Source organism: Castor canadensis, chromosome 7 (assembly GCF_047511655.1).
Source record: "Castor canadensis chromosome 7, mCasCan1.hap1v2, whole genome shotgun sequence".
Taxonomy (NCBI): Eukaryota; Metazoa; Chordata; class Mammalia; order Rodentia; family Castoridae; genus Castor; species Castor canadensis.
Window position 1 is genome coordinate 145563820 of NC_133392.1, and position 8658 is coordinate 145572477.

Below are 8658 nucleotides of genomic sequence, written 5' to 3' on the forward strand. Positions count from 1 at the left end.
TTTAGATATTATCAAATAAATGTGTAAATTGAATTATTTGTACAAAAAGTGTGCAGTAACTTTCTTCCGTAGTGTCAGTTGGGATGGAGTTTGGACTGCTTACAGCTTTATGGTCAGTCCCTGGTTTCTTTGTTTTCAGAGACAGAGTTTCCCAGGTCTCTTTAATGCAGAACTGAGGGTGTAATTCCTGTGGTTTTTCTGCTCTTCGCCTCTGTTTCCTTTCTTCTGAGTAGACTACCAGGTCATCCTCGTGAACTGTTACAGATATATTTGGATTTTCTAGTTCTTTATTTAAAAGAGATGTTTAGAAATCTTCACCCAACATTTAAGTAATGTTTTTCTCAAGCATGTATTTAAAAATCTCAAACACCAAAGAAGCAGTATCAGTAAGCTGCATAGTGGTTCTACCACATAATTAAGGGGTAGAAACAAAATACATGAAGAGAAAATCTCTAAGGAAAAGACATAGCCTTCCACACTTATGTTGAAGGCTGAAATGTAAAGAGCTATTTAACCTCAGTATAAAGAAATTGGGGTCTGAGCACGGTGGTACATGCTTATAATCCTAGCTACTTTGGAGACGGAGACAGGAGCATCAGTCTGAGACCAACCCAGGCAAAAACAAGAGACCTTATCTGAAAAATGAACCAAAGCAAAAAGTACTGGGGGCACCAGGCACATTGGCTCATGCCTGTAATCCCAGCTACTCAGGAAATGGAAATTGGGCAATGGAGGTTCAAGACCATCTTGAGCAAAAAGGGAGGCCCCCATCTTAATAAACAGACCAAGCAAAGGGGCTGGGGACATGGCTGAAGTGGTAGAGTGTCTGCCTAGCAAGTGCAAAACTCTGAGTTCAAACCCTAATACTACCAGGAAACTAAAATAGGCATTGTGACACAAGCCTGTAATCCCAGCTATGCAGTAGGCTATAGATAAAAGGACTGCAATCTGAGGCCTGCCCCAAGAAAAAGCATGAGACCCTATCTGAAGAATAAGGAAAGCAAGAAAGGCTGGGGCATGGCTCAAGTGGAAGTTCACTTGCCTGGCAAGTGCAAAGCCTTGAGTTCAAACCCTAGTACTGCCAAAAAAAGAAACCAGGTGGGGAGAAAAGAAAGAAGAAAGGAAATTAAAAGCAGAAATTAAAGAAGAGGAGGACTGGTGGAATGGCTCAAGTGGTAAGAGCCCCTACCTAGCAAGTATGAGGCCCTGAGTTCAAACCCTAGTGCTGCTTTAAAAAAAAACAGTGAAAAGTTCCCATTTAAGATCCCTAAAAAAATAATTAGCAAGAGACTCCAACCATCCCAGCTTTGACAGCCCTAAATGTCCAACCGCCACTTCCCACCAGAAAGAGGCAAGATAGTGCCTCACTGAGTGTGTGGAGTGTCTCCAGCAAATCTTGTTGGGTGAGTCCACAGTTGATCTTCCTGACAAAATTGTGGTGCCACATGTGTCCCCAACTGTGGAATCTGACAGAAGATAACCAAAAGTCTGGGATACGATGTGTGTGTGTAGGCAGCGGGGAAGGGTTCAGAATGGATCACATGGACAAGATATGATCCAGCTCTGGAAACTGAATCTCAAAGTGTGGCCCCAATATAATGTTGTGTAAATCCGGGCTCTTGGGCCCTACTTGAGGACAACTATGAAAATAAATCCAACTCCTTTTAAAATCAAGGCCTCAACACTGTTCCCAACTCAAGACTTCCAGATCACGTCTAATGTCGGCAGCTGTCAGCTGTGATTCCAGAGACCCAAGGTGTGGGGACACTGGGGTGGGGGGTGGTGCACATACTCATTTGTCATGAAATCCTAGTATGACAAATTATTTTTGCACTATGTATATCTTAGGAAGCTATCAAAATTGACCTCTAAAGTCTCTCAATGGGCTGGAAATCTTCCAGGCATGGTTCCCGGAGGTAGGCAATCCTGCCATGTCTGGGGACAGGAGATGGAACTAAGGAGACTTTGTCCACAATCCAGACCCTGTGCTCGTGGGGACTCCCAGAACCACATGCCTAGATGGCCAGCTTCAAGATGGCAGAAAGAGCAGGGCACCAGTGGCTCACGCCTGTAATCCTAGCTACTCAGGAAGCAGAGAGCAGGAGGATCACGGTTGGAAGCCAGAGCTGGCAAGACAGTTCATGAGACCCTATCTCAAAAAACCCATCCCAAAAATAGGGCTGGTGGAGTAGCTCAGGGTGAAGGCCCTGAGTTCAAACCCCAGTACTGCAATAAATAAATAGATAAAATGGACAACTTAGTATATTCACAGGTTGCCCAACCATCACCATGATAATTCTAGAACAATTTCATCATCCCCAAAACAAACTACACTTTTTAGTAATCATTCACCATCTCTCCCCAACAACCTCCTAGCCAGAGGCAACCATTGATTTTTTCGAGATAGGGTCTCACTAACTATTTGCCCAAGCTGGCCCTGGGTTCGATCCCAGCACCAAAAAAGAAAAGACAAAAAAATGGTATTTACTATTAATAATATTATTATTGTAAACTTTGAACTGAGGGCAGGTCACAGTTCAAAAAAGAAAGCATCTCGGCTAAGGTAAGATTCCAGCTTAGGGTCATGGTGAGCAGAATCTCAAACAGCTGCTAGATGATCCTCCTCATCTCTGCCTCCTGAGTAGCTAGGATTACAGGCGTGAGCCACTGACGCCCAGCTGGTTTTGTTTTTTTGGTGGGACTGGAGTTTGAACTCTCTTCCCAGCACCTAGCTCTAACTTGTGCTTTAGCATAGCAGCCCTTTAGTAAAATGTCTATTTTCTCTGTAGAGCTGGGAGCAAAAGGAAGAGGAAAGAGAGAAATAGTCTTATCACACAGTGAAGAAAGCATGGCTTGGGTCTGAACTTACCTACGCGATGTAATCTTAGGAAAGTTAGTTAATGTCACTTAATTTTGCCTTCCTGGTTTCTTTCGTTCTTTCTTTTTGCAGTACTGAGGCTTGAACTCAGGGTCTTCACCTTGACCACTCCACCAGCCTTATTTTTGTGATGGGTTTTTTGAGATAAGGTCTCTTGAACTATTTGCCCAGGCTGGCTTTGAACCACGATCCTCCTGATCGCTGCCTCCTGAGTAGTTAGGATTACAGAAGTAAGCCACCGGCTCCCAGCTGGCTTCCTCATTTCTAAAATGGAAAGCATAGTATCCATCTTGCAGAGTTTGTGATAAATAGCTTGTTTAAGCTACTATCTATCACAACTGACATGCAAAATGTGCTTCATAAATGGTATTTACTGGGGCTGGGATGTAGCTCGGTGGTATGGCGCTTGCCTAGCATGCGTGAGGCCCTGGGTTCGATCCCAGCACCAAAAAAGAAAAGACAAAAAAAAATGGTATTTACTATTAATAATATTATTATTGTAAACTTTGAACTGAGGGCAGGTCACAGTTCAAAAAAGAAAGCATCTCGGCTAAGGTAAGATTCCAGCTTAGGGTCATGGTGAGCAGAATCTCAAACAGCTGCTAGTGTTCCCCTTTCAGAAACTATTCACTTAGTGCGAGCATGTGTTTGGTATCATTACTCCCCAGGCCCATTTCGCCCACTGTATGGTATGCTGATCACAGAGCCAGCGAGTATCCAAAAGAAAAGCAGATCATTCACAAGGCAGCCCCATGTAGGGGACAGGCCCAACTCCCAAATCCACCTCCCCAGGGATAGGGCTTGGAGACATTTATGGGATGAAGAAGCAGGGCTGTCAGGTCTGGAGGTGTGGCCTAAGTAGTAGAGCACCTGCCTCATTAAGCGCAAGACCTTTGTTCAAACCCCAGTACCAAGAAGTAAGGCTGTAACTAAAGGAAAATCTGAATAAAACCTTTAGATCCCCTTGCTCTAGGTTGACATTTAAATGAGTAATTTTGTAGGTAGTCAGCTGAGCAATATGTTATTAGTCTCCCTCTAATGTTGAAAATGACGTCTTTGGCATATGGGTCAAAATGGTAACGGTTGCCTAGGTTACTTTATGAGACTTGAAGGCCACTTCTGCTGAAAACACTTACTTTTCACTGGAGCCTGAGAAAGTGTCCAGTGGATGACTAAAACAGAGTGACAAAGCTGGCCATATTATGCTGATATCCTTTGCTGCTTTAACATTTGGGCAGATTGCTGCTCAATTCTGCACAGACATGTTAGCCATTCTTTTAAGGAATGTTTTTTCGAGGACTGGGAGTACAAGATTGCTTTGCCCTAAACTAACCCAATTTTTCTCCTCTCCCTTCAAAAGTAACCTAAGCAACTGTTCTCCTCATGACCCACTCTGCAGAAGTGTTTTCCATGTAAGAGCTACCAGGAGACTAATAATACACTAATAATCGATTGCTCAGCTGCAGGACCTCCAAAATTAGTGATTTTGAAAGTCAACCAAAAGCAAGTAACTAAAGGCAAGTGAAGCTAGGTTTATTTAGGTTTTCCCTCAGTTTCAGTATTGGGGACACTACAATGAACAACCAGATAAAGTCTCTGCCCTTCACATGAGACATTCACCTCAGAGCTGGGTGTGTAAGTTATTACCTTGTGTAGAACTGAGCAAGAAGTAAATTTTAGGGGGCAGACGGGACGGAGTGGGAAGTACTGAGAAACTAGCACAGATATATGTTGCCGAAGTCAATTATTTTTTGGCATTGGTATACTCATTTGTTGTTTTTTTTATTGAACTAAAATAAACATAACATAAAATTCACCATTTGAACCTCTTTGAGTATAAAATTCAGTAACACTGTGTTCATTCACACTGTTGCGTAACCATCACCACTCTGTCTCTGGAACATTTTCATCATCCCAAACTAAAGCACTGTACCAATTAAAAAATAACTCCCCGTGTTTCCTCCCCTAGCCCTTGGTAACCACTATTCTCCTTTTTTTCCTCTATGATTTGATTGTCCTAGGTACCTAATTGTATTGGTTAGAATTTTCCAGAGAATCAGAACCAATAGAAGATCCACTAATAGGTAGAACTGGCCCACCAATAATGAAAGCTGAGAAGTTGCATGACCTGCCATCAGCAAGCTGGAGGCCTATGAAGGCCAGTGGCATTTTCCAGTCCAAGCTGAAAGACCTGGAAATTGAGACAAACTGACAGAATTCTTCCTTCTTCCACCTTTTTGTTCTTTTATTCACGCACTCACTGGATTCCATGATGCCAACTCACACTGGGGAGGGTATCTGCTTTACTCAGTCCACTGGCTCAAATACTAATCTCATCCAGAAACAATCTCACAGACACCCAGAAATATTTTTTAACCAAATGTTTGGGCATCCTGTGGCATGGTCAAGTTGACACATAACATTAATCATCATGACTCAGCTGGGAACCAACCAAGAGGAGGTTAAAATGATCAGAAACTGAAAGAAAAGCACCACTAGAATCAGGTCTGTTCTACATGTTTGCAGCAGATTTAGAGACCCAGGGCTTACACACAGCCCAGAGTTAAAGCAGGGCAGCTACAGTTCATACTACTGCACAGATGCAGGCCATCCTCAGCCTCCTGAGAACCTAGCTGCCTTACCCTGATGGTCAAAGCTAACCAATGAGCTACCTACAAGTGAGCACAGACACTGACCAGTGAGGGCTGGGCACTCCCTACTCCCTTATTTACATGAGATAACCTAGTTGGGAACTGCTGGCAAGGAATTTTTCCTACATAAAGTACCCCTCTCCTTTGCTTGGGGAGCCACTACCTAATTTGCTCTTGGTCAGAGCTGTGACTCCCATCTAGCTTAAACAGATGTCCTAATAAAGAAGGCTTGGGGTGGCTCAAATGGTAGAGAGCACCTGGATAGCAAGTGTGAAGCCTTGAGTGCCACAAAAAGAAAAAGGAAGGAAGGAAGAAAATTTTGCTTGATTGCCTGTATTTCTCTGGGTCCATGTCATGAGTGAGCTATGTTAGAAACACAGACAGACACACTGTGTTTTTCCACAAAGTCAGACTTTTTTGAATAACAATAAATCCGCAAGCTACATCAATTTCACTGGCTTTAATTTGCCAAGTACAACTGAGTTCACTCGGTAGCTATGAGCCATTAGCAACACAGGTTCTTTTATTCCAATTTCTTTCTTTTTTTTTTGGTGGTACTGGGATTTGAACTCAGGGCCTCATGCTTTCTAGACAGGCACTCTACAGCTTGCTCCACTCCTCTGGCATGTTTTTGTGTTGGGTACTTTTTGAGATTGGGTCTCTTGAACTATTTGCTCAGGCTTGCTTCGTTCTGTGATCCTTCTGATCTCTGCCTCCCTAATAGTTAGGATTACAGGCATGAGCCAATCTTAAATTACTAATTTTAAATCAGATTACACATTATACTTCACACAATAACAATATATAGGTTATAGAATGACTAAGAAAGCAATAAAGAGGCTGCAGGGTTCAGGGGGCTGTACTGAAGGCCCAGGCAGACAGCTGATATAGATGCAAGGGAAAGTGTCTGTAGGGGACCAGATAAGATTAACCAAATGCAAGCACAAAGCTGTCAAGGCAGAGTTGCCAAATGTAGAGCTGGGTGATCGGCCATTTTCAGTGTCAGTTTGATGTGAGAAATATGTCATGGGCAGAAGAAACTGGCTAAAGCTGGAGGCCAAGGACAGAGGCTGAGGTCCTTTGCTTTGGCAATTTTCCTGGACAAGGGTCATCATGAGTGTCTGGGTGGTAGGTCAGTGTGCCTGCCATGTCTGTCTTGGGGTATTCTTTCTTTTATACTCTCAGGTGAAAGGGTTATATTGTGGTGTGATTGATACGTTTATGTGTCTGGCGTTTCTAATATGGTCTGATATGTTTGCAGGTGTAATTGCTTATTGGCATGAGTAGATTACCAGCTCATGCCTCATGGCATGCTGGCAGATGGTAGTTGTTTACTTGTATAGACAGATGCAGAGCCATTCTGGGTTGGCACTTATCTAATTGACTTTGACTTGTATTTCCGTAATGATTATGATATTGGATATCTTTTTCTGTGTTTATTAGTCATTTTAATATCTTCTTTGGAAAAATGTCTATTCAAGCCTTTGGGATTGTTTGGGTTTTGGCTGTTGAGTTTTAAAAGTGCTTTATAAATTTTGGGTGTGAATCCCTTATCAACTATATGATTTGCAAAAGTTTTCTCCCATTATGGGCTGCCTTGTCACTCAGTTGATAGTGCCATTTGATGCACAAAAGTTTTAATTTTGACCTGGCACCAGTGGCTCATGCCTGTAATCCTAGCTACTCAGGAGGCAGAGATCAGGAGGATTACAGTTGGAGGCCAGCCCAGGCAAATAGTTCACAAGACCCTATGTCAAAAAAAACCCTTCACAAAAACAGGGCTGGTATAGTGGCTCAAGGTGAAGGCTCTTGAGTTCAAACCCCAGCACTGCAAAAAAAAAAAAAAAAAAGGCATAATAACAGCGGGCATGTCAGTTACAACTGTGCCACCCGCCCAACGCCACTGAGATTATTCACAGATACACAGTCTTAGATTCCCCTTCAAGAGCACCAAGAGCACTCCTAGTAGGGAAGCTGTAACTAAACTGCGATATGACTCCTCCTCCAGCCTTTCTAACCTTAGTAGACAAGCCTTCCTATTCTCTCTCCAGTTCTCCACTCATCTGTCTCTCTCTCTCTCAACTCCATATTCTTCTCCTACCTCAGCCTCTCAAGTGCTGAAATTACAGGCATGCCCAGACTTTTCATCTTTCTAATACAGCGTTTTTCAAGCTTTTCTATTTGCAACCCACAGTGATGGGGTCTTGTCACGTTGCCCGGGCTGGTCTGGAACTGGTGGACCCAAGTCATCCTCCTACCTTCTAAGTAGCTGTAACTATGAGCACCACCACACCCAGAAAATTTATTTTACATTGCAATCTGGTTGACATATATAATAAACAAAAGTCTTGCAAAAAGTTTAGTACTTAGCTCTGCTGCTTTATACCATGTTTTCTGATCTTTTCTAATTCTTCATTTTAAGAAGTTGGTATCCAATTGGGCATGGTGGTGAGTGCCTGTGATTCTAGCTCTTGGGAGGCTGAGGCAAGAAGATTGCCTTTAATTTAAAAAAAGAAGAAGGAGGAGGAGGAGAAAGGAGGGAAGGAGTGAAGGAGGGAGGGAGGGAGGAAAGAGATAAGAAAGAAAGAACAGAAAAGAAAAAAGAAAAGAAACATTGGTACCCACTAAACTGATATTATGAACTATTACTGGGACACACATGCAGATTGGAAAACGCTGCTCTAATCATTGAATTTCTTTGCCTCAGGGCCATTGCACATCCTGTTCCCTCTGTATGGAAGGACATTTTTTGGGTTTTTGTTGTTGTTGTTGTTCTTTTTCCTCTTCATCTGGATGGATTTTTCTTTTCTTTCTTTTTCTTTTTTTTTTGTGGGACTGGGTTTTGAACTCAGGGCTTCTCGCTTACAAAGCAGGCACTCGACCACTCGAGCCACATCTCCAGCCCATTTTGTGTGGTTATTTTGGAGATGGGGTCTCAGGAACTCCGCACACACACCTCCAGCCGCGATCCTCCCCAGTAGCTAGGATTACAAGCGTGCAGCACGGCAGCTTGATGACTCATTCTGCAAGCGTGCGTCAAGGGACGCTTCTCTCCCTGGAGCTGACTGCGTGAAGGGCATGTCAAACCACGTAAAGTATGCAAAGATCTCAAAACAGTGAGTGGCAAAT